Genomic DNA, 22789 nt, shown 5'->3' with positions numbered 1-22789 from the left:
ATCACTAACAACATGGAGGTGGGTGGATAGCCAATGGGGCTGAACTTCTCCCCAACGTCCTCCCTGGACCCAGATTCCTTCTGTGTGGTCGTTTTCCATCCTGTCTGGTTTGATCTTCCTCTGTGTGGTGTTGGCTTTCCAAAACCCTGCCCACAAATCAGACTGTAGGAGGAGTAGCTTCATTTACAAATATGGCCCTGAGGCAGCATACATCATTTGTGCTCACCCTCTGTCATCAAGAACTTAGCCACATGAACAGCCGTCCCTGCAATGGAAGAACAGGAATCTAGACTCTAGCTGGGTAGCCACCCATTCTGCTAAAATGTAAAGGATGGGACCACCCACCATATTGCATGATTCCTGGGAATGACATTCTTATAGGTTACAACGTGAACGGTGACCCCGTAAGTTGGGCAACTGAACAGCCCTGCTTGGGAGATACTAAGCAAAAGGATAGAATGGATATGGGGAGACAATGAGCAGTTCCTATCATGATGTATTAGCTTCTTTAACCCTCAAAATAACCTACCAATTTTATCTTCATTTTTACAGGTAACTCACTCACACAATTTGTTTAAAAATCACTTATTCTCTTTCCACAACAGTGTGAAATTCAGACAATCTCTCACAGAAATTGTGCTCATAATCACTACTGTATTTCTTCTCTGCTTGAAAAACTGATATTGTTACTACTTTACTAATTAGGTGCAGTTAATACATCAATATTATTAAGATCCTACTATATTTAGGGAGTTGTGTGGTATCTTGTGGGGTATTTTTGTGTATATGTCTTTTTTTTTTCTAGCAGGGGATTAGGGTGGCTAGATTCATTGAGCATATGTTGGAGATTTCAACCTCTGGCCAAAAAATGCCCTTCCTTTAGCTTCCTTACTGCACAGAATTTTGCTTCTAGTGCTGTGTGGTGATGGTCTCTGTTTTCAAGATATGGTTTTCATAATTGAATCTGACTATTTATGTCATACCTTTCCCATATCTCATAATTTTGAAACTTGTTTTTATCACCCAGATTTATAATCTTGCTAAGTGTTGGTTAGACAAGATGCAAATGGTTTCTAAAGTCTTCCAGAAAAGTCACACGTACTTGCTACCACACTGAAAAATGCCCCATGTTGCCTTCTTCTCAGCACTGGAAAATATATCAACCACAACAAATGGTCATCCCTTCTGATAAAACTTAACCCCAACCTATATATTGTTGGGGTACTTTATTATGGGAGGGAGAAAAATCCCAGTAACTTTCATTTGTTCTTCTCTTTTACCAGTAGCATTTAGTGTTCCTTTTTTTATTTTTAAATTTATTATACAATATTTTTAAAAGAATTATTTCATTTGCCTATTTTGTTAATCATTTTGTGTATACATGCATTTTACATTTTTAGGGGTTGTCTTTGGAAAGAAGCCGAATTAACTTTTAAAATAATAGCACGTGGAGAGAAGAAAGGAGATAAATGTCAATGATTGCTTATTGTGAGCTGTTCTGTTCCTATACGTTATCTTCACATGACAATTTGGTGTCGTAAATGATGGTGTGTGGTACTTGTCCTGTGGGCTCTCGGGAAAGCTTCTTGGGCAAGTAGTCCTTCTGTTTCTGTAGTTCGCTCACCTACATGGAGAACAGGCCACTTTGAGGGCATGGGTATTTTTAGCGTGCAGCCTGGGATGCAATCTGCTTCCCTGAATTCTGATTCTGACTTGTAAGTTGTGAGACCTTGTCCAAGTCACTGTCCTTTATATGTCTTGGCTACTCCATTTGCAAAATGGGGACAATAGGATGAAACTCAGAGAATTATCATGAGGATTAAAGAAGTTAATGGATGCCAGTAACAGTGCCTGGCACCTGGTTGGCAACTGATCCACTTTAGCTATTTATCATCATTTTCTTCATTGTCATCCTCACGTCGACTTGGTAATAATCACTCTGATATTCCTTATTGCTGACGTATTGGTTTCTAGATATATTGATTTGTTGATGTAGAGAAGTTCAGTTGCAGCAAGTGAACTATTCTTTCCTGGTTTCTGTTTCATCTAGCAAACTGTGAGATGGATAGAAGCATTTTAAGTCAAGAATAGTTTGAAGAACCCGGAATTTTCCACTCTTCCTATTCAGAACAAATCTAGCTTAGAGTCAAATGTAATTGTAGCTTGATAAAAGAAAAGCTTAAACACTCATGGTAGAAAGAAAAAAGTGCTGAGATTTTTATTTTCTATATTTTCTTGGTAACTTAACTGGTCACAAAATATGATTGAACATTTTCTCTATAAGTAACTTTTTTGCTAGAGCCTACAAGTGATGCAATAAGAATATAGGAATTGCTTCTAGGGATCTTAAATTCTAGTTGGTGAAGAAAGGCTAATACATACATGAAAAAAATTATATATATTAGTGCAATATACATATATACATTATTATAACTGGACCATTCAAATAGTTACCAGTCTCTAAATGCATATTGGAAAAATTGAGAAACCAATATGAGTTGAAAGAATTGAGGGGTTTAGGCAGAAATCGTTTTTGAGGAGGATATTTTATGTCTAAAATTCCCAGCTATGGGTGAGGCAAGCTCATACAAGTATCTGAGCATTTAGATTGGGTCCAAACCCAAAATTGAGGACCAGAAAGTTGGGTGCATCATTATAAAAGATGCCTCCCACTGTAATTGTAGGTGTAGATGAAAGATTCATCTAGAGACTGTGAAGCATGAAAAAGGTAAGTCATAGTACTCAATTTTGCTATTCTTAGGAGAAAGGCACATTGCTGTAATATTTGACCATACAGAGCAGCTCAGTTTGTAATTCCAGAATTCTTGACAGACTGAATCTATTACAGAATCTTTTACCCTGCTGATGGTCTATTCAGGGCCTGGTATAGCCTTTCACAATCAGTTTCTCAACTGGCTTTTAAAAAGTAAGAAAATGTATTTATTTTCACATAGAACAAGAAGTTCAGGAGGAGAGTGCTTTGGTTTATCTCACAGGTTCAAAGCAGCATCAAGGACAAACATATTTCCAGCATTTTGCTCTACTGTTCTTTACTTGTCACCTTTGTCTTTAGTCAAACTCTCCTCTCGTTCACAAGAGATAACAACAGTTGTATACATCATATCCAGATATGACATAGGCCAGGACAAAAGCTTCTCTCTTCTTTGAGCCTTTTAAGAGTAACAAAAACATTCCCAGAAATCTCCACTAAGCTTATCTTTATGTTTCTTTGGCTAGAAGTGCACGCCCAAACCAATCACTAGCAAAGGAAATTTGACAATCATGATTGTCTTAGATGAGTCAGAACTCACTCTCTGAGGCTACCTCAAGAGCCACATGGAGCAGGGTAGATACTTGAATAAAACAGGCATTTAGGAACTACAGAGAATGGAGATAAGGATACATGTTTTTGGCATCAGCATCGTCTATTACACTTGGTGTATAGTAAGATACTCTTATGTTCTTGTTTTTATGAAAGAAATGGAAGGGACGGAGGGAGGGAGGGAGGAAGGGAGGAAGAAAGGGGTTGTGGAAGGAAGGAAGAAAGGAAAGAAAACACTTATGTGATATGTTTTGTTCATTCTTCACTACTCAACTGATAGAATTTTTTTGATTTGTTTCTGTCGATTCCAGGTAGAGTGCAATAAACATATCACTGGGCCAAGCATTAGAATCATATTGTCAGAAACTGATTAGAATTGGGTGACCACTGCTTCTTTGTTGGCAAGGGGTCAACTCATTGCAGTAATGTATTAAATAGCCCTTCAAAATAGAAGAGCCAAAAAACAATGTCATTTGGAACTAACGTTCTTAAACTGTATCCAAATTAATGGAAAGTGCCTGCACTAATGAAATAAAACATCAGGGCTTTGGCAGGAGGTGATTGGCAGAAACAGCCGATGGCTTGATACATCTGTCTCCTGAAGACATAAATGAATTCCTCCTTGTAAAAAAGAATGAATGACCGTGGCTGAAGCTGAAGCACTGGTCTAAAGAAAATGACTTCCTGACTCTTGCCAGAGTACCTAGGACCACATTTCTCACCCTGATATCTTTGTGCCTACTAAATTGAGATCCTGGCTGTAAAGATAAAAAAGATTCTCCATCTGCAGACGTGAATAATACATCATTTAGTATTCAGTAAGAGAAGATAGGATAATGGGTATTGTATCTGCCTTCTTGATTTGTAAGGATTCGGGAGCTGTGGTTGTGTAGTTAACTGAGGGGTTGATTTGTCAGTTTCTTTATTTGTTCACTCATTCATTGATTCACCCATTCACATGTTCATGCTGTATCCCAGGCACAGTTTTGTGCTGGGCACATCAAGGTTTGCAGAAGCCAGTGTCCTAGGTTGGACTTATATGTAGGGCATTGAAGGAAGTGTAGAGAACTATACCATGAACGCTAAGTTCTCCTCTACAGAATTCCTTCCTAACACTCCTCACAACCCTGTAGGATTTTTATCATTACCTCCAGTTCCACGAACAGAAAATGGAGGCTTAGGGTCAATGTGACTCTAATTGTTGGTGGTGATCTTGGCTTTGAACCCAGGATTATATTATTCCAAAACTGAGATTGTTCCACCATGAATGGGATTGTTTTCTACCCTAATGACAAATTCACTCTGATCTCTAGAGACCCAGATAACTTTACTAACAGTTCTATACCTTTAGTTCTTAGATCTAGCCCTCCAGAGTGTGTTAGTGGATCCAAACCAATCCAGCATAACTAAAAGAGTCAAAAATCTCAAAGCTAAAGTCAGCCAGTAGTAGTACTAGAAAATGATATATTCAAGAATATTAGCACGGTGCTTAAGGAATGAATAAATGGACTCTGAGTGAAAGCCTTTGAGTTTTGCTAGAAGTAAAATAACATAAGTTTGGTGTATCAATGATGCAACATCAAATTTTTCTTCTAAAGGACATTTTGGCTTTTGTCTAAAGACAGCCACCCCTCAGATAAGTGAAGTTGCTAGACAAATGGTCTTGGTATAAATGACATTTTACCAAAATATTTTGCATTTGTGTGACAAGTGATTTTTCATCAACTACTTCCCAACTCCAGGCTAGAACAACTTAGTGACATGCAAGGGGCAGAGTTCACTCTTCCCATTGTGTGAGTTAGGCGATCAACGTTCAGAGAGGCCAAGTAGCCTGAACAAAGTCACACAGCCCAAGAGCAGATGCACTGAGTTTTGCTGCCCTTTGCCCAAACACTCTGTGGATTAGCCATTGTTGGACTGAACTAATTGCTTTGCTTAATTTATTAAGAGTATCTCTCTCAGAGATTATAAATAATCTTTGGTGGTTTTCATGTATCACATTATGGGGACAGATATATCAGAGAACTGAGTATTTATCACTCTTGTTATGTTGACACTTAAGGGCAAAAGCTAGAATTATCTGAATGTTTCAGGACATTTCCAGTGTTTCTCAAATTTGTCAGGCTTGCTCCCTACTTGGAGGTTTTTGCATTTGCTGTTTCTCCTGCCTGAAATGCTTTAGAGCAGGCAGCCTTATGGCACACCCCAGACTGCTGCAGAGTTTGGCTCAAATGTCACCTTCTCAGGGAGATCTAGCTTGAGCACTGATGCAAGAGTACCACCCTGTCTTCATGCTCACTATCCTTCTTTCTTGCTTCCTTTTGTCCAAAGCATTTATCATCATCTTTGACACACTAGAATTTACTCATTTTTTGAAATTGCCCATCCCCTCCTCTAGAATGTAAACTCTAAGAGGCCAGGCATTTTAGTTGTTGTATTCACTGGTACATCCTCAGTTCCTAGAAGAAGGCATCTAGTGAATATTGTTGAATGGTTAATGAAAAGATGCATCCATATGCATACATGCAGATACACACATACATAAATTAAGAAATTTTATGATGTGTATCACACTTTAAAAAAAGGAGTAGTGTAGGAAAATCTAAAAATGATATATCACAACAACTATAAAATTATGAAACCTTCGTCTGTGATTTCCTTTCTTCATTAGCCTGACAATATGGATTGTTGATGCTTGCTCACAGGGCCATCTTCAAAGAAGTATGAGTGGTAACTGGCTCAAAGCTTCCTGTCAGCCTTTCCATTCTGCTTTCTTCCAATCCATAGCATCACCTGTGCTTGATTCAGACCTTCAATGCTCTTGTGTTCTCTTCCTTAACATCCATCCAAGTCTGTTTTCAAATCCTTATTTTAACTAAAGTTTAAATGACTAACATCATTGTATTTCATCAGCCCAATCCTACTTTCAGTAGGAGTTAGGATAAAAAGATGAAGATCTGTTCTTGGCAGTTTAGGGCTTTGTTTTGGGGTTGTGTTTGGCAGTTTGGGGCTTTGTTTTGGGGTTGTGTTTGGCAATTTGGGGCTTTACCAGTTTGGAAGTTGGCAGCATTGGCACTCATATCTGGGGACAAAACCAGGACCCAAGCATCACCTGCAAGGAAACATGGAAGAGTAGAAAAAATTGAGACCTGGAATTAGGCTTGCTCAGCAGACAGCTGTTTTCCTTATCTACCTTATACAGAAGATCCAGAGAAATTGAACTTATTCCGCAGTTTGATAATCTGCTATCAGAATTAACACAAGGGGGAGAGGGCATGATTTTGTACTATAAAAAGCTATGTAGTGGGAGTAAATTCTTTATAATGTGAAGGGTACCTCAAAATAAGAATATAGTATGCTAAGTACTTTATAGGCGTTAACGCATTTTTTTTATTGAAGTGACATTGGTTTATAACATTATATAAATTTCAGGTATACATGATTATATTTCCACTTCTGTATACACTATATCATATTCACCACCAAAAGTCTAGTTTCATCCATCATAGTGCAAATGTCCCCCTTTACCTCTTTTACCCAACCCCCTTCACCTGTAATCACCAATCTGTTCTCTGCATCTATGTGTGTGTTTATCTTCCACATATGAGTGACATCAAACAGTATTTGTTTTTCTTTATCTGACTCATTTCCCTTAGGATAATACCTCAGTGTCTATCTATGTTGTCATAAACAGCAAGCTTTCATCTTTTGAATGGCTTAGTACTATTCTGTTGTATACATATACACCATATCTTTTATCCATTCATCCATTGATGGGCCCTTAGGTCGTTTCAAAGTCTTGGCTATTGTAAATAATGCTGCAGTGAACACAGGGGTGCATATATCTCTTCAAATTAGTGTTTTCATGTTCTTTGGATAAATACTCAGAAGTAGAGTAGCTGGATCATATGGTAGTTCTATTTTTAATTTTTTGAAGAATCTCCATATTATTTCCCATAGTTGCTGTACCAATTTACACTCCCATCAGCTGTGTAGGAGGGTTTCTTTCTCTTGACATCCTTTCCAACACTTTTTATTTTTTATCATTTAATAGTACCCCTTTTGATGGGCATGAGGTGACTTCTCATTGTGCATTTGATTTGCTTTTCCCTAATAAATAGTGATGAACATCTTTTCATGTGCCTGCAGACTATCTGAATATAGTCTTTGGAAAAGTATCTGTTCAGATCCTTTGCCCATTTTTTAATTGAATTGTTTATTTTTTTCTTATTTAGTTGTATGAGTTCTTTATATATTTTGGATATTAGCACTCTATCAGGTATGTGATTTTCAAATATCTTCTCCCAATCAGTAGGTTTTCTTTTCATTTTGTTAATGGTTTCCTTTACTGTGCAAAAGCATTTTAGTTTGATGTAGTCCATCTTGTTTATTTTTTCTTTTGTTCTTCTTGCCTGAGGAGACATATCCAAAAAGACACTGCTAAGACTGAGGTCAAAGAAGGAATTACCTATATTTTCTTCTAGGAATTTTATGGTTTTGGGTCTTACATTCAAGTCTTTAATCCATTTTGAGTTAATTTTTGTGTATGGCGTAAGATAATGGTCTGCTTTCATTCTACAAATAATTTATTGAAGAAACTTCCCTTTCTCCATTGTATGTTCTTGTCTCCTTTGTTGAAAGTTAGCTGTCTGTAGTTGTGTGGGTTTATATCTGGACTCTCAATTCTGTTCCATCAATCTGTGTCTGTGTTTTTCTGCCACTACCACGTTGTTTTGATTGCTGTAGCTTTGTAGTATACTTTGAAATAAGGGCATTTGATACCTCCAGCTTTGTTATTTTTTCTCAGGATAGCTTTGTTTATTCAAGATCTTTTGTTGTTCTATATAAATTTTAGGATTTTTTTGTTCTATTTCCATGAGATATGTTGTTGGTACTTTGATAAGGGTTGCATTGAATCTGTAGATTGCTTTAGACATATGGACATTTTAAATATGTTAATTCTTCCAATCCGTGATCATGGAATATCTTTCCATTTCTTTGTGTCTGCTTTGATTTCCTTATAGTTTTCAGTGTATCTTTCAATTCTGTGGCTAAATTTATTCTTGGTATTTTATTTGTTTTGCTGCCTTTGTAAATGGGATTGTGTTCTTGATTCTTCTTCCTGATAGTTCATTGTTAGTGCATAGAGATGGAACTGAGTTTTGTATATTGATTTTGTACCCTGCAACTTCACTGTATTCATTTATTATTTCTCATAGATTTTTGATGGATTCTTTAGAGTTTTCTATATATAAAGTCATGTCATTTGCAAATCATGATAGTTTTATCTCTTGCTTTCCAATTTGGATCCCTTTTATTTTTTTTTCTTACCTAATTGCTCTGGTGGGACTTCCAGTAATATATTGAATAAGAGTGGTGAGAGGCAAAATCCTTGCCTTGTTCTTGTTCTTAGAGGGATAGCCTTCAGTTTTTCACCACTGAGTATGATGTTAGCTGTGGATTTGTCATACACAGCTTTTATTATGTTGAGGTATTTTACTTCCACACTTATTTTGCTGAGAGTTTATATCATAAATGGATGCTGAATCTTGTCAAATGCTTTCTCTGCATCTATTGAGATGATCATATGATTTTTATTCTTCATTTTGTTAATGTGATGCATCATGTTAATTGATGTGCAGACGTTGAACCATCCTTGCATCCCTGGACTAAATCCCACTTGATTGTGGCATATGATCCTATGCATTGTTGTATTCGATTTGCTAATATTTTGTTGAGGATTTTTGCATCTATATTTGTCAGTGATAATGGCCTGTAATTTTCTTTTTTAATGTTGTCTTTGTCTGGTTTTAGTATCAGGGTAATGCTACCTCTTAAAATGAGTTAGGAAGCATCCTGTCCTCTTCAACTTTTTGGAAGCGTTCAAGAAGGATGAATATTAAATCTTCATTGAATGCTTGGTGGGATTCACCGGAGGTAATATCTGCTCCTGGACTTTTGTCTTATGGGAGCTTTTGATTGCTGTTTCAATCTCATTACTAGTAAGTGGTTTATTCAAATCCTTAGTTTCTTCTTGATTCAGTTTTGGGAGGTTGTATGATTCTAAGAATTTATCCATTTCTTCTCGGTTATCCAATTTGTTGGCACATAGCGTTTCATAGTTCTCTCTTATAATCCATTGTACTTCTGTGGTATCCCTTGTAATTTCTCCTCTTTTAATTCGGATTTTATTTATTTGAGCCTTCTCTCTTTTTTTCTTAGTGATTCTAGTGAGAGGTTTGTTAATTTTGTTTACCTTTTCAAAGAACTAGCTCTTAGTTTCATGTATTTTTTGTATTATCTTTTTAGTCTCTGTTTTATTTATTTCCACTCTGATTTCTATTATTTCCTTCTTTCTACTAATTTGGCTTCATTTATTCTTCTTTTTATAGTTCCTTTAGTTATACTTTTAGGTTGATTACTAGTGGTTTTTCTTCTTTCTTGAGGTAGTCCTGTATTGCTATAAACTTCTCTTTTAGTCCTATTTTTGCCGCATCATGTAGGTTTTGGTTCTGTCATGTTTTCATTTGTCTCCAGGTATTTTTTTATTTCTGTTTTGATTTCTTCATTGATCCAATCGTTGCTCAATAGCGTATTGTTTAATCTTCACATATTTGTGATTTTTCCAGCCTTCTTCTTGTAGTTTCTTTCTTTTTTTTTTTTAAGATTGGCCCTGAGCTAACATCTGTTGGCTTTTTTTTCCTTCTTCTTCCCAAAGATCCCCAGTACATAGTTGTATATTCTAGTTGTAAGCCCTTCTAGTTCTACCATGTGGGACACCGCTTCAGCATGGCTTGATGAGCAGTGCTAGGTCTGTGCACAGGATCTAAGCCAGTGCAACCCTGTACTGCTAAAGCAAAGCGTGTAAAATTAACCACTTGACCATGGGGCCTGCTCCCTTGTAGTTGATTTCTAGTTTCACAACACTGTGGTTGGAAAAGATGCTTGATATGACTTCAATCTTCTCAAATTTATTGAGGTTTTTAGTTGTTGTTTCTCTACATATGGTCTATTTTTTAAAATGTTTCATGTGCACTTGAGAGGAATATGTATTCCGCTGCTTTTGGATGGAATGTTCTATAAATGTCTATTAAGTCCATCTGGTCTAATGTTTCATTTAAAGTTGATGTTTACTTATTAACATCATATAAGTGTCATCAATAGATGATCAACTGGGCATTGCTGTCAATTTCTCTCTTTAGGTCTCTTAGTAGTTGCTTTATATATTTTGGTGCTCCTATGTTAGGTGCACATGTATTAATAAGTGTATCTCTTCTTACTGGGTTGTCCCCTTTGTATAATGTCCATCTTTGTCTCTTGTTATCTTTTTGTGGCTTGAAGTCGATTTTGTCTGATGCAAGTATAGCTACAGCCACTGTTTTTGGTTGATATTTGCTTGGAATATCATCTTCTATCCCTTCACTTTGAGTCTGTATTTGTCTTTAGAGCAGAGATGGATATTCTGGAGGTAGCATAATGTTGGATCTGCTTTTTAATTCATCCAGCCACCCTGTGTCTTTTGATTTGTGAATTCAATTTACTTACATTTAGGGTGATTATTGATATACGAGGACTTAATACTACCATTTTATCTTTTGTCTTCCATTTGCTGTATATTTCCATTGTTTTGTTTTCCTTGTATTTCTGTCTGCCATTTCAGTTTGGTAGTTTTCTGTTATGTTTTCTGCATTTCCTATTTTTTAATGTTTTGTGTCTCTTCTCTGAATTTTTATTTTGCAGTTACCATGACAAAAATTTGTACAAAAGGTCTCATACATGGGACAATCCTTTTTCTTTTAATAGCATCTTATTTTCATTTGCCTATGTAGGTTTCGTCCTTTTCTTATACCCTTTCTATGTTTTTTTTTTTGTCATGATCCCCTTTTGCATTGTGAGTTTGTTCCAAATTGCAGTGGTTATAGTTAATTTTTAATTTTTAATTCTTCCTTTCCCTGTAACCTTTATGTTATAATTAAGTGTTTACCAATCCATTCTGATACAGAGTTGTAATTTTCTGATTCTGTCTGTCTATTTACCACTTTGCTTAAAGCTTTGTATACCTTTGCCTTTTCTTTCCAGGAAGAAAAACTTTCAACATTTTTTTAAGGCAGGTCTGGTGGCAATGAATTCCCTCAGCTTTTGTTTGTCTGGGAAAGCCTTCATTTCTCCTTCATATCTGAAAGATAACTTTACTGGATAGAATATTCTTGGCTGACCGGTTTTTATCTTTCACTAATACTCTCTCTTGGCCTATGGAGTTTCTGCTGTAAAATCTACTAATAGCCTAATGGGATTCCCTTGTTAAGTTATTGTTTTTTCTTTCTCTTGCTTCCCTTTAATATTCTTTCTTTGTCATTGACTTTTGACAATTTTATTATCAAGTGTCTTGCAGAAGGTCTTTTTGCATTGAGATAATTGTGCATTCTATTATCTTCATGCATTTGTATATCCTGTTCCTTTTCCAGGTTTGGGAAGTTCTCAGCAATTATTTCTTTAAATAAGCACTCTGCTCCCTCCTTTCTCTCGTTCCTTCTGGAATACCAATTATCTTTATGCTGCCCTTTCTAATGGAGTAGGATAATTCTCATAGACTGTCTACATTTTTTAAACACCTGAGTTCTCTCTCCTCTCTACCTGCATCATTTTTAGGCCTCTGTCTTTGAGTTTGCTGCTTCTCTCTTCCATATGGTCTGCTCTATTTCCAATGCTTTCTAATTCTTCATCTCACTTATTAAGTTCTTTAGCTCCAAAATTTCTGTTTGGGTCTTTTGAGGTTTCATTCTCTTTGGTAAGGTATTCCTAATGCCCATTTATTTTATTCCTGAGCTCATTGAACTACCTTTTTGAGTTTTCCTATAGCTCACTGAGTTTCTTCATGACAGCTACTTTGAATTCTTTATCAGTTAGATCAGAATCTTCCATGACTTTATGTTTGGTTTCTAGAGAATTGTTATTTATTTCTGTGATGCTGTGTTAGCATGGCCTTTTGTCGTGCTTGCTGAGTTACTCCCTTGCTGGGATATCGGTCATAGCAAACACTTTTCTTATTTAGGTGTAACTTGATTTATTTTGACTCAAGCTAATTAGTCAATTGGAGATTAGAGGCCTTTCTTTCGTTTTTCAGTAGGTTGCGCTGTAGCACTAGTTTTTAGTTTCTCTTACCTGAGCTGCCTGTCGCTATATTTGAGGATGATCACGTTCAATCCTTCACCCCTTCTATTTGGGGTGTAACTCTTGTTTGAATCCTTTGAAGACAAGAGATAGTTACTGTTATTCTCATTTTATGGATAAGACAACTGAGACTTACAGAGATTAGCAAGTCTTAGGTCCCTTAGCTAGAAAGTACTATATCTGGGATGCAAAGTACTATTGTTGTTACCTGTGCCTCTGGGGAGTCACTGATGCCTTGCTGTTGCTGTTCCCACTACAGTAGCTGACTTTGCTGCTGGAAATACAAGGATGGCTGACACCTCTGCAGCATCTGGGATCACCTGTATCAGAAGCTTTGCTGCCATGACAGAGGGAGGGAGAGGGTTTGGAGGAAGCCAGGTTCATGGGGCACCACCTCTGCTGTTGGCCATTACCTTATGGCCAGAGGCATCACTGCAGTTGGGATGCCAAAGTCATGTGCATGCTTTTGCTGCTGCTACCAGGCTCTGAACCACAGCTGGCAGCCAAGGATCATGGGGCTCTGCCTCCATTGCTGCTCTGCTCTCCATGGCTGCAGGTGTCACTGTGGCTGCATGGCCAGAGTCACACACACACTATCCTGCTACCCAGCAGGGTCTCTGAATCTGGAGGTGGTTGGCTCAGCCACTGTGGCCAGGGGTCTAGGGTCCTGGGTTCTGCTTCTCCTTTTCCGGGTTTAGCCTCCTCTATGTGCTCCAATCACCTTCGTATGCATGAATGTGTAGATCTCTCCAGCATCCTGGAGTGTTGGGGAATGTAGCCTTTGTTGGCTTATGGATGTTTTACTTGCTGTAGACTGAAGGAGAGACAAAGGGATCCTCTCCCATTTCCATGATGATGATGTCATCATTTAATTCTTAAATCTACACAATAAGATATCTCATTGTTATCCCATTTCACAGGTGAGAAATCTGACACAGAGAAAGGTTAAATGACTCACACAAGTTTCCTCAGCTGGTTTATGTCAGAGCTCGGATTTGAACCCAAGGTAATGGGTAGCTACTGGGCTATAGTGCATCATGGGGGTTAAGTTTAATAAACCATAGATCAGTTTATTTCCATCACCTTTTTTACTAAGAACAAACCATGTTCGCCCTAATCCTTTGAAGACAACTAAGAGCGTGGCCACAGAGGAAGTCATTCACATTGATGATCTTGTTTAATCAGCATGAATATTCTTTGAGATAGTTACTGTTATTCTCATTTTATGGATAAGACAACTGAGACTTACAGAGATTAGCAAGTCTTAGGTCCCTCAGCTAGAAACTACTGTATCTGGGATGCAAAACAAGATTTATCTGATTCTATACCAACTCTGTATACCAACTTGCTTCTTTGATTGATATTTAGCCCAAAACACCGAGTAAACAAGCAAACAATAGATTGTTTTTCATAGTATTATGATACACCTCTAGTCTCTAATCCTGTCATTGTAAAGTCAAACATAAGTCCAGAGACTTAAAATCTTTTATACCTCCTATTTAATTTCGCAGTCCAGAAGTAGCCTTAGATATTTGAACATAAATGTATAGATTGAGAATTTAGGTGATTGATAACTTTGGAATGAAGCACAGAATGTTGCTACAAACATAACAAAGAAATTCAGGAATTGTTACTATCTGCATAAATGCCAAGTGGCTTTTATACATTTAAGATTTAGGTGAGATTTCTTATGATCCAAAGTTATTTTATGTCCAGTGTCACAGCCAGCTCTAAAATTTCACCCAGACTTCATTAATGTATTTGTGCAAACACTTCATCTAGTAGCAGAGAGGCACTTAAGGTTTGGGAAGATGAGTCTGAAGTCTCCTATTTCTCAAAAAGAAAGTATTGATGTTTTGTGCGATGATACTTGTATATGAAAGTGCTTTGATAAAACATTATTTATGTGAATAAACGTAAAACTTGCCATATATTTTAATATGTAAGTTACATAAAGCTTCTGATTGCTTTGCTTTCATTTCTCCTATGTTCTCTACTCCAACAATATAGGAGTTTTCCATTTTGTGTATTAAAGGTCATAGGGACAAGTAAAATCGATCTTAGGTCCACATTTATAAGCTGGGTCATTTTATCTTTGCCATCCTGTGGGTTTCAAACCATCTCTGCTCTGCACAGAAACCCTGAATGAAAGCAAAATGTAGTAAATATTTTCAGAAAAGGCTTTTTATTTTTTGTCTCATCTTGGAAATCTAAATCAATATTTGACCTTTACACACCTCTATCAGGATAAAATGGAGTCTGTCTGTGCTGACTTGGAACTCTAAAGTGTGTGGTAAGATCCATTTGTCTTGAGAGCTATGGGTTCCTTGGGGTGCTCTGTGTGTGTATGTGTGTGTGTGTGTGTGTGTGTGTATACAATTGCTTAAAGTGATTGGCAGTAACACCAGGATCACAAGATGTGAATAATGTTTTGCGATTTCCACAATGCTTTCACCTATATAATTTCATTTGATTCTTCTGATTCCATTAAATAGATAGGATAAATGATCGATCGATCGATCGATCGATGAGAGAGAGCTAGAGAGAGATAATAGGTAGAATATATGTATAAATGATTCACTGAAGTTCAGAGAAGCTAAGTCCATGTAGCTGGTTAGAATAAGGGTCCAGATGACAAGTAAGCCTCCTGCTATTAAACTCCAAAGGTGGCCTCCCAAGATGCAACTACACAGTAGGGGCCCAGGTAACCCTGTGATCTTTGTTGTGTCACAGCACAAAATGCTGCAGCCAGAAGAGCAGAAGATGACTTGTTTGTCAGAGCATCCTAAGGACTGAAATCTGTGTGAGGCATAACGTAAGCTCTATTAAATTAAAGGAACTTACTGGAGCACAGGAATTTCTTTAAACTGCAATCAGAGGAAAGGAGACCCATTGGTGTAAAATGAGGAGGTGAAGTGATGTTTCTTATTCCTTATCTCAGGTATACAGGCCCCTCAACCTCTGAATCAAACTGTTCTACAAATGCATATTTCTTTGCATTTCAGTGACTTTTACTTTCCTTTCTGCCTGCCTTTGGGGCACGAGGCTGAGGAATCCAGGAGTTGAGGGAGTGAGGAGGTTTGGAACTATCTCTGGTTAGAACGTTGAATATGAATGTGGCTGGTATTTGGAGGAGGAGTGGAAACCTATGGAACTGCTGTGTACTCTGAGGTGCTTGCTGTTTGTATCAGAGAAGTATCATGGGGTGAATTTTGCTTCACCCACTGAGTAGTTAAATGACATCACTCAGTTTTTTAATCATCCTGGTATTTAATTACTTCCTCTTTATAGGGGCAAGAATAATCGCCATCTCATAGTATTATAATGAAAAGCATAACTAATGTATCTAAAACCCAAAAGAGGCAACCAAGAAAATATGCCCACTGAAATTATGGTCTTCTACCATTTGTAGGAGATCATGCATATCGGTTCTGAGTGACCTCCTTTCTGACTGCTCAGGAAGGCCTGATCTTGTTCCTGCTTTTCTTTCTTGCAAAAATTCCTGACTTGCCAAATGCACTACTACTGCTTACAGGATCCCAATGAGAATACCAGATTTTTGTGGATTTGAAACTACCTAAATCTGAAAAGACAAATCTATCTCAGTCTTAGAACTTTAATTAAAACCTCAGCTCAGGAAATAAATGAAGATATGCAGGGCCAGTTCACTTCTGAGGTGAGAGAAAGTCCTGCATCACAAGTTGGCATTCAGATCACAGTAGTTCTGGTTTGCAATCCTAATAAATGGTTAAGGAGTCTGCAGCAATAAGCAAAGTCAGATGACTTGAAATTGTTCTGCACTAAATTGGGAAGAGATGAATATCTTATCAGGAAGAAAGGCAATATCATACTGTCTGTGCCTCTTTATTTAATCAAGTCCGTCTGATTTTGAAATTTCAAAATAAGCATCACTTTTTCATGAATGAGTCTTTGAGGGAAAAAAGGGCTAAAAATTCACTGCATATTTTAGTGAACAGAGCCTTTTAGCTATGATATATTTAGGGATATCAGATTACTTTTATCCAGTTTTCTGAATGCAGTTTTTCAGGAAAGATCATTATGTGTGTGTAGGGGGTGGATGTACACATATACACAATATATTTCATATATCTAATTATATCTAATATGTATAGTTTTTTTATTTCTTAAATACAGAGAGAAAAATATTTGTTTTACTCTGACATCTAGTGATTTTTGATTTCACTTTCTTTGAGTCCAGAGTGAGATTTGGCAGTCACTTTTGTTTCATTTTTGAATGAAGTCTAAATTTACTGCATTTTATTATACAATGTGTAGTAATTGGAAACAAGACTAATTTAGTTCCAATCAACAGATTTTAATCAACTATTAGCTGTGGGCCTGATACTCCTGGGTGAATAGGATGAAAATACCACAGTCACTGCTTATGTGGTCCCTGTGACCTAAAGCAGTAGTTGTTAACTGGGGGCAACATTGCCCTCCCCTCAGGGGACATTTGACAACATCTAGAGACATATTCAGTTGTCACGATTGAAGGAGAAGATGCTACTGGCATCCAGTGGGTCGAGACCCGGGATGCTGCCAAACGTCCTACAATGCACAGGATGAACATATCAAAAGCACATATAAAATATAAATATTTTTTATTTTATATAAATATTTTTAAATAACTATTTTATATAAATATTAAAAATGCATATATAAAAAACAATTATACAGCCAAAAAAGTCAGCAGTGCTGAAGTTGAGAAACCTGGTCTAGAGAGTGAGAAATACATAAAGCACTGCGATAAGTGCTATTTTAGGGACGTGAATACAAGTGCCGGGGGAACTCAAAGGAAGAAGAGCTGGAGATGGGAGGTGTTAAAAAATCTTTGTGGAGGAAGTGACACTGGGGCTTGATCCAAAAGAATGAAGAATGGTTTAGAGAGAGGAGGATGGAAAGGCAGAGAGCATTCTGGGTAGAGGTCCAAAGATGAGCAAAGCATGGAAAACTATGATGCCATTAAGCTATTACTGCACAGTTACCACTGAGGCAGCGTTTGACTCATGGTTATATGAAAATCAGGTTAATAACATAATTCTCTATGGGAGTTGTTTCTTTTTGTTACGTGGATTTTAAGCTGATATGTAGAAGCTCCTGAGAGAAGAAACATAAAATCATGTTCTACTAGCTGGAGGAAGCGTCCCAGGCCCCCTGACTTCTGTTCCTTCATAGTGCAGTCAATGTATCTACAGACTGACGGCTGTCTTCCAAACCTTTCTAGAACTGGAACTCAGGGAAAGGGCTTCACACAGCTTAGAACCATTTGGGAGATAATATGACCCTCATATCTGGACAACCTAGACTATGAAGGCCTTCAAGAGGCTCTCTGAGAGAACAAAAATAAAGGACCAGAGAGTAAGTCAGCATTGCCTTAGTACTGGTAGTACAGTGCAATGGTCCAGAGTGTGGACTCCGGGAGTCCCACCTCAAGAACTTACCCACTGTGTCACTTTGATGGAATCTCTTTTTGCTTCCATTTTCTTCTTCTTTGAGTATAATGATATCTATAAGATTGTTTTGAAGATTAAATACGCTACTCTTTATAGCCTGACATGTAGTAGGTACTTAATAGTAGTTCTTTTTACTTGCCTCATTGTGGTCTGAAAATGTGGAGATCCGTTTAAAGACAAGTACTGTGTTTTGCAACACACTCTAAGCAAGATTCTAGACTTCCTGGTTGGCAGAGAAGACATTGCAAAGGATAGCTTTATAAGGGGAAAATGCTAAGTGCTGTGGCAGATAATGAGGTTGTTTAAGAACCATTCAATTAGCAACATGAAACAAGTGTGATACACTCAGTGGGTGTACTGAAGATGTCTTTTGAAATGTTAGTGCTGATGGCACATGTAGCGATTAAAAAAGGCCCGTCTTTAAATTAGTGAAAAAGAAGAGAAAGAAAAGGAAGGAGTTCTAGGATGGGGGTGGGGTTGTAAGGTTGAAAGCAAGCAAAATTAGTTTAGATTAAAGGAAAATTCAGTCTCTTGAGTGATTAAAAGACAACCATAAACTCCACCTGGAGAAACATCGGTTTCACTTTGCCTCCCACTGCACAGTTGGTGTTACTCCTCTCTGCTGTTGTGTTTGAAGATGCTTAGATTCCTGATAAGTCATGGCAAGAAGAGTAAGCAAGTTATTTTCTGCTTCCTATGAAGTTATATATATATATATATATATATATATATATATATATATATACACACAGAGAGAGAGAGAGAGAGAGAAATACATATCACATATATATACTTTTTATTTCTAATGTTTATATTTTAGTTTAAAATTGCATTCACTAGTGAATTTTATCATTAAAGAATAGCCTACTTCTAGAATCTAAAATAGATGGAATTAAAAATATGACACTTCTGTTTATAGCCTCTTATGTAAACAGTGATTTGAGGGTTCAAACTGGAATTATTAAAACATAAGAAGATATATTTCAGGGTTTTTTTAGTTAGTATCTCTCTCTGTTACAGATATTAAGGGTGAGTGAAACCACATGCTTCTGTTCATATTTCTGCTACTAATAGGAGGTGAGATGGCTTTCATCACAGTTAAATTAGAAGAATGAATCTGTCACATATGTCACCTCACAGAAGCATCTAAATGAAATGCCAATGTTATCATTTTCAACATCTCTTAATCACCATGGAGATTAAATTCTAAATCAAAAGTCTGCTGAGTTGATGAAAAACAAAGTAATATTGAGGATTTGATGTCTGGAAAAATATGGACCAATTGTATTCACTATCTTTTTTTCTTTTTCTCTAATAATCGATTAAAGAGTTAGGAATTTCCTAACTTAATAGTTTGTCACGTATATGAGAATTGTAAAATAAATTAACATTCTCCAAATACTTAGGGTAGAACTTAAGATAGTAATATAATAATAAAAATAGTTAATATCTAGAAAACCAATATGTCTATATTGAACACTAAGCCCTGAGCACAGTGCTGACAGCAGTATTTTATTTAATACAAACAAGAACCCTATAAAGAGATAGTGTTGTTTTGTTTTGTTTGTTTGTTTGTTTTTCAGGAAGATTAGCCCTGAGCTAACTGCTGCCAATCCTCCTCTTTTTTGCTGAGGAAGACTGGCCCCGAGCTAACATCCATGCCCATCTTCCTCTATTTATATGTGGGACGCCCACCACAACATGGTGTGCCAAGTGGTGCTATGTCTGCACCCGGGATCCGAATCAGTGAACCCCAGGCCACCAGAGCAGAATGTGCGCACTTAACCGCTGTGCCACTGGGCCGGCCCCTAAAGAGATAGTTTTATTATCCACAGTCTACAAATGAGGAAAATAATCCTTAGAATAGATTAATACTGTGATTGAATTCATGCAACCAGAGAGACTGATAAAATCAACTTGATTGTTCAGCAAATCTGCATTTTTTTTTCATTGCTGAGGAAGATTTGCCCAGAGCTAACATTTCTGCCAATCTTTTTTGTGCGGGGGTTGCCACCACAGCATGGCCACTGATGAGTGGTGTAGGTCTGTGCCCAGGAACTGAACCCCTGCTGCCGAAGGGGAATGCATCCAACATAACTACTAGGCCATGGGGCTGGTCCCTGAATTTTTTTTTTTTTTAATGTGGATTGCAATGGAATGGAATCGAATAACATAGGATAGGATAGGACAGGATGGAAGAGTAGAGAAGAGAAAACTTAGATTGTGTCACATGTTATAAGGTTTGATTGGTGAAACTTTGCTTTCAGTATTGAGAGTGGGAGAAAGACAGAGACAGAGAGATAGAGATGAGAGAGAGACAGAGAGATAGAGATGAGAGAGAGATGTATTGCACTGTATAATGGATTTTTTACTGGGAGCTATGATACAAAACCTAAAAAATTTGGAGCTATTGCACTAAAGAATACTCTCCCTCACTCTGCCCCCATATTGCTATTACACAATCCAAACAAAATAAATATAATTTTGTTATTTTGTGTGTTCCTGGTTGACTCTTGTAATATTTAAAGATCTGGAAGAATAACTCGTGTGCAAGATGTCAGCCAATTCCATTCGGTTACAGAGAGAGAAATAGAAGACTGGAAACATTGACACCCCAATCCAAGATGGTACAGCTAATTGGTGACATACTTGGGAGTAGAATATGGGTATTCTACTAAAGTTAGGTGTTGTGCTTTTCATTCCTTTTGTTTATTTCTTTTTTCTCCTTGGAGTTGAGGATTAAATAAATAAAGCATCAGAAATAACAGGTTGTAGGCTGTCAACACCTACTTATTGACTAGTATGTCTGTAACACATGTGGGCCTTGCCATTGAAATCAAATTACAACAGGGACTATTTATTAGGTACCTCTTTGGTAAAAAACTGTACTTAGGTCGAAGCTATGCTGCTTATTGTACTTGGTTTCTAATATAAATGAGAAAAACAGGTATTTACTCATAAATAATATAGTAATATGTGTAAATAATAGTTTAAAAACCTAAGATTTTTCAAGGGAAATGTATAGTTCATTGCATTGTTCAGAGGAAGGAGAGGGAAATTTGACTTAGGTAAGAAGTAAGTAAGGAGACAGGATTGAATACCCTGGGTCTCAGTATATGCCAAGATTGATGAATATCTGGTCGATTCAGAAATGCTTAATGGGCTAATAGGTGAAAAATCAGCATTGTCACAGCAAAAGTTACAAACAAAGTAGCTGAAGAATGAACTGTTCAACTGCTAAATGACTCTCTTAGGGCCTGTTGATATTAGAATGCAACTTGGTGCTAGTCGTTCATGAGTTATTCATTAGAGAAAGTACCTTTATGTACTTATTCTAGTGCGTGTGTGTTAAGAAATCCAGGTGCTATGGAATATGTCAATGTCTCTAGTATAATATAAATGATAGTAATAAATACTTTAAGGTCAAATTCTCCCTCTTCCTTGAAGCCCACTCAGATACTTAAAGTCAGTCCACACTGAGCTTTCTCTTTTTAAGAATATCTCTAACATGTAAATTGCTGCATTACATTTAACACTTGAATATTTTCCTGACTTTTTAAAACAAATTTCTTGTTTTGGCATCTCAACTACTTAAACGGATTATAAACTTCTAGCTCCTCTTGAATTTTTCTAATCACATTCCCAGTTCTTTGCACATGCTACATGACAAATACAGATTTGATGATTGGTTAATAGATATAGAAGGATTTTTTTAAATATATGGCTAGGAAGTTATTAAATTAATTCTTGTCAAATTCTCTTGTTTTCTTATGGTGTTCACTAATTCTGCCAATTGCTGTGACTATTTATGTACTTGGTGCCTTCCCAACTAGCTTTTAAAATGCTTGTGGCAGATGATAACTCTTATTTATACTTACCGCGGCACCCTGTACCAAACACAATGCCTGCTTTTAGTAGATATTAAGGAAATAATTGTTGAATGGAAATTGAATGAATTTAAAAAATAATAAGCATAATATATATAAGAACCTTAGCACAGAATGAGCACATTAAAGGTTCTCCATAAACATGAGCTGAATGAATAAATGACTCATGAATTCTAACTTTGGCCAGTGAGTAGCTGTGAGATATGGTCAAATTACTTCCTCTTTTGGGGACTCAGTTTTCTCATCAATAATATAAGGTGTTTGGATTTGAAGGATGGTTTTATAACTACTTTCCAGACTCTAGGGAGGTACTTCAGGACTTCCATGAAGAATGAAGTATTTTCTTAGCCAATGATAGATATTTAAATTCCCTTGGCTTATGTTGGGTCTACGATATTCTTTAGGTTGCTTCCAAGTCTTGGCTATTGTGAATAATGCTGCAATGAACATACAGGTGCATCTATCTTTACGCATTCGTGTTTTCATGTTCTTTGGATAAATACCCAGCAGTGGAATAGCTGGATCATATGGTTCTATTCTTAATTTTTTGAGGAAACTCCACACTGTTTTCCATAGTGGCTGCACCAGTTTGCACTCCCGCCAGCAGTGTACAAGGGTTCCCTTCTCTCCACATCCTCTCCAACACTTGTTATTTCCGGTCTTGTTAATTATAGCCCTAATGGGAGTGATGTGATATCTCATTGTAGTTTTGATTTGCATTTCCCTGATAGTGATGTTAAACATCTTTTCATGTGACTGTTGGCCATCTGTATATCTTCTTTGGAGAAATCCCTGTTCAGATCTTTTGCCCATTTTTTAACAAATGAGTAAAGAAGATGTGGTATATATACACAATGGAATACTACTAAGCCATAACAAATGATGAGATCAGGCCATTTGTAACAACATGGATGGACCTTGAGGATATTAAGCTA

At 36.9% G+C, this 22789-nt stretch overlaps 1 protein-coding gene across 17 annotated transcripts in view; it reads left to right on the top strand.

Moving 5' to 3' along the window:
• LRRC4C (leucine rich repeat containing 4C) overlaps nucleotides 1–22789 on the top strand; it is a 1166764-nt gene that overhangs the window by 1034973 nt on the left and 109002 nt on the right. For 2 of the 17 annotated variants that reach the window (XM_070563811.1, XM_070563812.1), the window contains exon 2: nucleotides 13414–13499. The exons of the other annotated variants lie outside the window; for them this stretch is intronic. The gene's annotated coding sequence lies outside the window, so the exon portion shown is untranslated. The remainder of the gene's footprint in view (nucleotides 1–13413; nucleotides 13500–22789) is intronic. 17 annotated transcript variants of the gene reach the window in all.

This window comes from Equus przewalskii, chromosome 11 (assembly GCF_037783145.1).
Source record: "Equus przewalskii isolate Varuska chromosome 11, EquPr2, whole genome shotgun sequence".
Lineage (NCBI taxonomy): Eukaryota > Metazoa > Chordata > Mammalia > Perissodactyla > Equidae > Equus > Equus przewalskii.
This window is presented reverse-complemented; position numbering and strand designations above follow the sequence as displayed.